This window comes from Mustela erminea, chromosome 3, assembly GCF_009829155.1.
Source record: "Mustela erminea isolate mMusErm1 chromosome 3, mMusErm1.Pri, whole genome shotgun sequence".
NCBI classification, from domain to species: Eukaryota; Metazoa; Chordata; class Mammalia; order Carnivora; family Mustelidae; genus Mustela; species Mustela erminea.
The window spans coordinates 79,411,463-79,420,830 of NC_045616.1; the positions used below are offsets into that span (position 1 = coordinate 79,411,463).

Sequence of the window (9,368 nt, forward strand, 5' to 3'; positions counted from 1 at the left end):
ATAGAAACATTTTCAAAGAAGGGTTGAATTTTTTTTAAGCTACACATCTTCATCAGATTCCAACAGGGATAGTCTCCTGTGTGGATTTTTTTCTTCTTACTTCTTATCATGGATAATTAACAAGAATATGTGGAACACCCACTCTGTTCAGAGCAATATAATAGCATGCCATTGTTTAGAGTTCAAAACAAGTTGCTAATTCAACTGCTTCAATAAAAGAAGTGGGTTTTTTTTTTCCCTTTGTGGTGGCCCTTTTTATCTGAGGGATTGACTGTATTTCATGGTAGAATTATGTGGTAGAATATAGCATGATTTATCATAAATTTTCAGTTTACTATGAAATGAAATGGGGAGGTGATCTGGAACCAACAAGAAAAGAATTTATGTCCATTCTCCCCCCCGCCCTCCGGCTTCTGACAGTTTTAGTGGCAAGAGAGATGTTCCAAGCTTAAAGGAAAGGCAGGAGCAACAACACCATCTGGCACAGTGAGATGTGTAATGTGTTCTCAGGATAATTCTGTTTTTGTTTGGTTGTAAAAACCTGCCCTGTGTTTTTATTACTCAGTCACTTCTTGAGCTAGTAAGCCTGATACAAGCACAGAAATGCATTCAGATATGTCTTTAATCACAGGATAGCCTTAGAGAACAAGGAGCTGATTCAGAACAACTGATTGTTTCAAACACAGTCACACAGCAGATACCCACCAAACCAAACAAGAACCTTACAGCTTGCTTAAGAACAAATGCACTGATAGAGATGATAAATCTCTGCCGGAAACCAGCTAGATTTCATTTGTTACTTCAGCTGTTTGGCAAGATCTTTTCAACATATACTTTTAAAAGTCATTGTTTTTTTAATCTGCGGAACCGGATGGCTTCTTTGAGATGTCACTTTATCTTGACATTTGGAATGATGATTAAAGCTTCACTTATGGGTCGTGTCTAAACCCAAGTTGAAGGGAAGAATTTAGGTAAAATCTCTGGACGATTTGGGCCAAAAAGGACTCTTTTGGTAATCTGGAGCCCACTTCTGCCATGTTTCACTTTCAGTAATGGGGTAACGGGGTCAGAGACTAAACAGTGTGTATTGCTTCAAGCTTTGCGTTTATCTTTGGCGATATTGTCCTAAATCTTTCAGAATATCTGCTTTACTAAGTTTTATAGGTCAAAATATCATTTGAGGGTAATATAGCTTTTACCTATGTTTATAAAGTTAAATCCATTATCATCAAAACCTCAAACTATTCATTTTTCTGTCCCTAGAAACATGGTTTAAAATGTTTAGTGTGACATGAATATATCCCTAGTTGATACTTTCCTCATTTTGCAGTTAATGTAGGGGCATCATAGAAGTCAGTCTCAGCATCAATAATAAGCAATATTATTATTTTTAAATGAAACTTTAATTGGGGTTATTATAGATCCACAAGCAGTTATAAGAAATAATACAGTGAGATTCCTTGTAGGCTTTGCCCAGTTTCCTTCAATGGTAACAATTTCTAAAACTGTAGCTCAGATTGGGATATTGACATCGATACAATCCAGAGATGATCTATTTCCCTACTGTTTACACCACATTGCCATCTATATAGTTTAGTGTTCTCACCACACAGTCAAGATACACACAGTGCCATCACCATAAAGATTCCTTATGTTGCTTTTTAATAACCACATACACTTGTCCTCCACCCACCTGAACTGTATTATTTTTGACCAACCAAGTAATGCCCCACATAGATTGGAAAGCCAGTGTATATTGTGATTAATAGATTAAGTCCCACGGCCTGAGTTTGCCTGGCTCTGCCACCACTCTAGGCAATTTATATACCTGACCTTATTCAATCCTCACAAAAGCCCTATGGATAGATATTCTTGTCCCTGTTTTCATATAAGGAAACTGAGGCTTAGACAAATGAAAGACAATACAGTATTTGCCTAGAGTAACATGCAAGCACGTATTTGAATTGCGTTCAAAAACCAGATCTGACTGCCCCCAAGCCCACGCTTTTCCACAACAGCAAATTTATTAATTTCTAAGCGTCCCAATTAAAGCAGAGTGCTGGTTGTTAAGCATTTGTCTCAGCCTCAAATTCCGGCTTCTAGTCACTGCTTTGTGAACCAAAGCACAATTCTCTTTTGCCGTTTTGCGCTTTGCAGGTTCTGCCAATAGGAGGCGCTAGGGGAACAAGTCACTTGCTCCTTCCTGTTTGTTTCCTGTTCCTATCAACGTCATCAATGTCACCCTGCAAACAGCCCTTCATCCCGGCAGTGTCAGTCCCTTCCAGTAGCCACAGTTAATTCCAGTCTGCAGGTGGTCCACATACCCACAACTGGCTTTATTGAATCCCTCAGTGATGCCATACCATCCAATCACACCCCCACTTCAGAGATCTGGCTCCTAGTAATTCTGGGTCCCTCCTCCGAGTTCCTAAGGCACCCTTAGATCTTTAGTCTCTGCTTCCTGAGCTTCTAAATTGTAATATTCCAGGTTCCACCCTTTGTTCCTACAGTCCTGAAATTACTACTTCTGTGATAATCACTGCCTGAAGTTGCTACTTCTATGGTATCTTCATGTTCTCTTTCCGTGTTTCTGATTTCCAGCACTTGCTCATCTGTCTTTATATTAAATAACTGGCAGATTATGTATTATTTAAGTTATTTATTAGATAAATTAATTATTTATTAAAATAATTGGTATGGTATCTGACTCCTGACTGGGCTCTGGCTGATATAAGGAGCTAATTCTTTTTTTTCTTTTTTTTTTTTTTAAGATTTTATTTATTTATTTGAGAGAGAGGCAGTGAGAGAGACCATGAGTGAGGAGAAGGTCAGAGGGAGAAGTAGACTCCCTGTGGAGCCGGGAGCCGGATGTGGGACTCGATCCTAGGATTCCAGGATCATGACCTGAGCCGAAGATAGAGTCGTCCAACCAACTGAGCCACCCAGGTGTCCCAAGGAGCTAATTCTTAATTTGGAAACTTATTTGCAAGATTGACCAAGAGTGTGACAAAATTGTTTAGCAAATAGGATATGTTATAATACTAAGAAAAAAATACTTGACACTTTTAAATATGGCACAAGGACGATATGCCTCTTCCCTTCAGTGTCATCCTGGCATTGTATAACAGGCCTACCCACATATTTCACAGTTCTCTAGGGAAATGCACCTTTGTTTAACTTACTATTTGTTATTGCTTAGGACCAGACATAAACTATAGAAGACTGATAAGTGGCAAATGACTTTTTGTAGAGGAGAGTTGTAAATAATCTCTGTTGGGTGGAAAAAGGAATCTCAAAAATTACGGTTTTGTTAACCCATAGGACATTCAACAGGTTTTTTGAAGTTAATAGACTTTACTTTCTGGCAGTTTTAGGTTTACAGATAAACTGAACAGACAGTACAGACAGTGGAGTGTATCCTTGCTCTCCTTGTCTGGACTTCCACTGTTTCCCATATTAGTAATATCATGCTTAGTGTGGGAACATTTGTTACAAGCAACAAGCCAGTATTGATCCATTATTTTTAACTAGAGTGCATAGTTTACTCTATGGATCATTCTTTGTGTTGTACTGTCTGTGGAATTTAGCAAATGCATAGTGTCACGTATCCACCATTCACATATCATACAGAATAGTTTCCCTGCCCTAAAAGTGTCCTATGCTTCACCTATTCAACCTTTCTACTTTCCATGTATCCCTGGCAACCACTGATCTTTTTTTTTTCCTGTGATAATAAGTAGAAAAAATTTTTTGTTTATCATTTAGTGAGTTGTTCTCCTCAATTATTGAATTAATATGTATATACACAAGGAATAAAATAATGCAAAAATATAAGAGGAAAAAGTTAATCTGTATCCTCTATCTCTCATTTCTTGTCTTACTCCTCTTCCCAGAGATAATCATGTATCTCAGGGGTGCATTCTTCTACAGTTTTCTTCCTGTTTTTACAAAATGTGAGTTTGTGTGTGTGCTTGTGCAAACCACTGATTTGATATTTTTAAAGATTTTATTTATTCGACAGAGAGGGACACAGCAAGAGAGGGAACACAAGCAGGGGAACAGCAGAGGGAGAAGCAGGCCCCCCACTGAGCAGAGAGCCCGATGCAGGGCTCAAACCCAAGACCCTGGGATCATGACTTGAGCTGAAGTCAGACGCTTAACGACTGAGCCACCCAGGCGCCCCAAAACCACTGATTTTTTTATTGCCTCTTCCAAACGCCAGATGGTTGGAATCCTAGAATATATAGCCTTTTCAGACTGGCTTCTTTCTCTTAGTCATATACATTTAAAGTTCCCCCATGTCTTTTTGTGTCATTTGTTTTTCGTGGTAATACTTCATTGTATGGATATATCCGGTTATTTTTCCATTCACCTGTTGTGAAACCATCTTGATGGTTTCCACTTTGGGGCCCTTATAAATTCAGCTGCTATATCAGGACACCTGGGTGGCTCAGTCAGTTAAGCATCTGCCTAGAGCTTGGGTCATCATCCCAAGGTCCCGGGATTGAGCCTCATATAGGGCTCTCTGCTCAGCGGGGAGTCTGCGTCTCCCTCTGTGTGCATGCTCTATCTCAAATAAATAAATAATCTTTCTTTTTTAAAGCTGCTATAAATATGGGTGTACAGGTTTTTGTGGGAACATGAACTTTCAGTTCATTTGTGATTGCTGGATCCCATGGTAAGGGTATGGTTAGCCCTGTGAGAAACTGCTGAACTGTCTTCCAGAGTGGCTGTACCATGTTGCATTCCCATCAGTTTTAAAGCAAAACAAAACAAAACAACACCTAACTTAGCAATCTGATTCCTGGATTCTTTCTTTCCTAAACCGCATATACTCAATCCCTTGAATCCTGTCCTTGAATTCTCCTCTCCACTCCTCTCCTTTCAGTTTGACCATCCTGATGGTGCCCCAGTTACCAAGGTAAATAAATATGAAATGCCATTTTTCGATGTTTAAAAATTATACTTTGACAATAATAGCCAGGGATATTTCCCACACAAAAGCTAACCCTACAGAGTAACCAAAGGAAGACAACCTTTTTGTCTTTTTTCTAAATTATGGTCATGACCTTTACAGTCACACTCAGATTTCCTCAGGGTCAATTCACATGTAAACTGGCTCAGCAACCCTATTAAAGGCTAATATTTAATATGTGCAAACGAGTAGCTGGTGAACATTCCAGTGAACTGATCCATAGATTCATTTTTAAAAAAAATGTTTCAACTTGAAAACCGATTACTGGATAAATGCTAAGTCACCCCGGTATAAATCAGATTAAAGTGAATTTTTCAAGCCACATCGTCTCCATTTTTCTATATATTTTTATTTGGTGGCTTCTATTAAGGGAGAAGATTGAAATCAACCCTCTGCAACTAGGTCTTAGATTTATCTTTAAGAAATAGAATCCTCCCAGGGTTTTGAGGCCTATTGGCTGAATTCTGACACTGCACAGAACTTCCCCAGGCAGAGAGACAGAGTAGAATTACGAGTCTGGTAGTCAGGGAAGCTAGGGTGTGTGGTTTGAATGTCAAGGACGTTCTTGGGCTTGCTGCAAACCTCATTCTGATTCGTCCATTTTCAGACCATTGGGCTGAAGTCGACTTCTCTGCAGTCTTAAGTTATTCCAGACGGTGGATTGAATGATTTTCTCGCCTTACCTTCCTCAGATGTGGAGGCCCGGCAGCGGCCATGGCTGGCACGGTGCACATGTAAGTTGGACACACAGGACCCCCTCCCAATTAATGTAAAGGTCCCAACATAAACATTAGTTCTCACAAGCGTTCCAAGGATTTTAAAGGCTTTGGTGTTGTAAAAAAATATTTAGTCAGCTTGTGACAGCTACAATCCTGCTCCTGTTTCAGCTTTTAAAAAAAGAAGAAGAAAAAAGGAAACCATACTCATTTCTTCCTTCCACAGCTCAGTGAGGTTCCAAAAAGTAGAAAGAATCCCTTCGCTTGCCTCACTGGTAGAAATGCCTGGTTGGGACATTCCTTTGGCCACTTGAGCTGAAAGCTGCATACCTCGGGGACTGCTTTAGTCTCCGTTCTGAGAACAGACTGAGACAAGTCTACAAAGATAGGAGAACTCTGTGCAAAACCCCCAGAGAAAACAACACAAAATCACACCTGACCCCAGATGGAGGCTGCATCTCCAGAGGGAAAACACAGCCCCTGAGATAGTGGCATCCCTCTGGATCCCTTTCTCTTTTGACTGCTAAGCAGGTAACTACTATCTTAAGAGTGTTTCCAACATAACCAAGGAAATGTAGGAAACTCTTTTACCTGGTGAAATCAGACAGTTGTCAGTATGACACACTGTGGTAACCTTTTCCAAGAAGCCATCCTTACGAGAGAAGGAACCCGCCCTATAGGAAACGGAAAAGCTGACCAGGCCTTTTCTATCTAGGATCCTCATGCTCCTGGCCCATTTGCCGCAGTAGCTTGGGTTTAATTCCTTGTTGTATTTGGCAATGAGCGAGTGAGAAAAACAAGGGTATTAATAATGATAATAGACATTTGAACTTCCTGGGGACACTATGTACTTGTACCCAAGTGCTGAATATAATTTTTAAAAAAGATTATTTGTGTGGGTGCGCAACGAGACTAAAATTTGCCACAAACTTAAATCACTCATTTTCCTTTGTCCCGGAAAAACACATTTTTTGTCTCTGTGGCATTTGAATCAACTCTCCTTTCCTAATTTTGCCATTTGAAAAGGTTTTATGACATGAAATGAGTTTATTTATGTATTCGGAACTCATGCCACAAAGCCTTAGGGCCCGCCAATTAAAAACACAGCAGCAAAAGAGTGAAACAATTTGACGATTTTCCATCTATGAAATGGTTTTCCATCAGCAACAAGCGTCTTGCTAAATGATACTGCTATTTGCTGACTCAAATGCCATAATTCTGGTTGTCTTTCTGGTTTTGTGGCAAATCCCACCTGCTGTGGTCTTTGTTGGTAACTTGTGGATTTTGGTCTGGCTGCCAATTATTGATCCCTCTTCTCTATTCCCTCTCTTATTAGAAAAGTAGAAAATCAGCAAGAACTGTATATGCAGGGAAAACAGGGGTCCTGGTAGGAGCCTCCTATGAGGGGGACCTTTTATGAACTGTGATCTATGAAATTCAAATTCTAGGACAACCAAAGTCTGCTGCAGAAGTTTTCTTGGCGTATTAAAATTTGCCCACAAGAGAGTTTACCGCAAAAGGAATCCTCAAGGTAAAGAGCTGGTGTCTACATCTTTGCCTCAGATGGTCAGATTTCTGGGAAAATCTGAGCTGGGAGTTCTTCTGAGAAGTAAGCTGACATCACAGGGCTGAAGGACTTACCGCCTCAAAACTCCGATGCTCTAGAAATTTACCAAAGCCACTATTTGTTTAAAATTGACTCTAAAAAATGAATCTTGGGAACACTGAAAAAACTTTAAAAAATAAAATAAATAAAATAAAGTAAATAAAATTGACTCTAGAGGCACCTGGGTGGCTCAGTCCCTTAAGCGTCTGCCTTCAGCTCAGGTCATGATCCCGGGGTCCTGGGATCTAGCCCTGCTTCTGGCTCCCTGCTCAATAGGGAGCCTGCTTCCCCTCTCCCTCTGCCCCTCCCAGACTTGAGCTTATGTGCACTATCCCTCTCTCAAATAAATAAATAATCTTTTTAAAAAATAAAATAAATGAAGTAAAATCGACTCTAGCTTGTAATCACATGCACTGATGGATCCTTACAAACAAATGGAGAAGCCATGCCTCAGGAGCGAGTGTCCTCTGCTATGAGGGACTCTGGCTCCAGCAGTTTATATGATCAAATGGCAAAATTAGGAAATATGATTACCACCAGGTAAGAACACATTTGGTGGAACCCTCCAGCAAAAACAATTCGTATATTTATCTCTAATGCCTTTTCTCCCATAATTGGGCCTTCTTAAAGAAGAAACTGATCCACTAAATTGCACTTTTGGCATTCTGAAAATGTAACATTCTCAGTGACTAAAGAGAGCGAACTGAAGCTAGAAGATGTTTAGGTGTGACCTAATGACCTAATCCAATCCTTAACAACTCATTGTCTGACTCCCTGCCTCCTTTTTCTACCTTTTTATTTTTTAATTACAAAGGCAGAGCATTAACATATGAGATTGGAATTATACATGGAGTTATTACAGCACACAAAAACTTTTTTTTAAGATTTATTTATTTGAGAGAGAGGGAAAGGGCGTAGGTGTGAGAGAGAACATGAGGAGAAACAGGCTCTCCACTGAACAGGGAGCCTGGTGCAGGGCTCTATTCCAGGACTCTGGGATCAAAACCTGAGCCAAAGGCAGATGCTTAACCAACTGAGCCACACAGGCACCCGTCTAGCACAAAAAAATTGTGACAATCTTTCACGGTTCTATCGAAACAAGCATTATAATCGTGTCAGTGTATTTCCTTCCAGTCTTTCATCAATACCAAAATTTTATGTACTTCATATCATAAACTGTATGTATTATACTATAATGTATTATAAATTGTCATGCTTACTAAAAACAATTTACATGCAGAAATGAATAAAGGAGAACAAACATCTCCTATAATTGTAACTCACAATAGTCATAGAAATAATTACTGTGAAAAGTTTGATAATATTACCTAGTGTATATAGCTAGCTTATATACCCATTAAATATTATGTATTATATGTATTATGTAATGTCAATACATAATATCTAATATGTTATCTATTACATATGATGACTTGATATTTTTACCAAATGGTTTCTACTGTATATTCTGTTCAGTAATTTTCTAATAATAATATATCTAAACATCTTTCAGAGTCCAGATATGTGTATCTACTACATTTTAAAAATGACAATATAGTATTCCACTGCATGTATGTAACCACACTTTTTATAATCCCTACTGATGAAGATTTGTTAGTTCTAACTTTTTGCTGTTATAAACAATGCAGTGACCATTCTTCCATCTTTGCAGACCTGTTTGGGAAGTGGAATTGTTGGATGAAAGGACATTGTGCATCCATCCAAAAATATGAAATCTTCCATTTGCAATGATGTGGGTGGAATAGAAGGTATTCTGCCAAGTCAATTCAGAGAAAGATCAGTTATCATATGAAACCATTCATATGTGGAATTTAAGAAACAAAACAGAGGATCATAGGAGAAGATAGGAAAAAATAAAATAAGATGAAATCAAATAGGGAGACAAACCATAAGAGACTCTTTTTTTTTTTTTTTAAGATTTTATTTATTTACTTGACAGACAGATATCACAAATAGGCAGAGAGGCAGGTAGAGAGTATCTTCGGCGTAAATAGCCAGAAGTGCAATTGTTGGGTCATAGGGTAGCTCTAATTTCAATTTTTTGAGGAAT

The 9,368-nt window shown here is 38.9% G+C and overlaps 1 long non-coding RNA gene across 2 annotated transcripts in view; it reads left to right on the forward strand.

Annotated features, from left to right (window-relative positions):
* Window positions 1-9,131, forward strand: part of LOC116586364 — a 40,101-nt gene extending 30,970 nt beyond the window's left edge. For both annotated transcript variants that reach the window (XR_004284007.1, XR_004284006.1), the window contains exons 3-5: window positions 5,583-5,709; window positions 7,140-7,222; window positions 8,970-9,131. This is a non-coding gene — a long non-coding RNA (uncharacterized LOC116586364). The remainder of the gene's footprint in view (window positions 1-5,582; window positions 5,710-7,139; window positions 7,223-8,969) is intronic.
* Window positions 9,132-9,368: the final 237 nt, after the last annotated feature.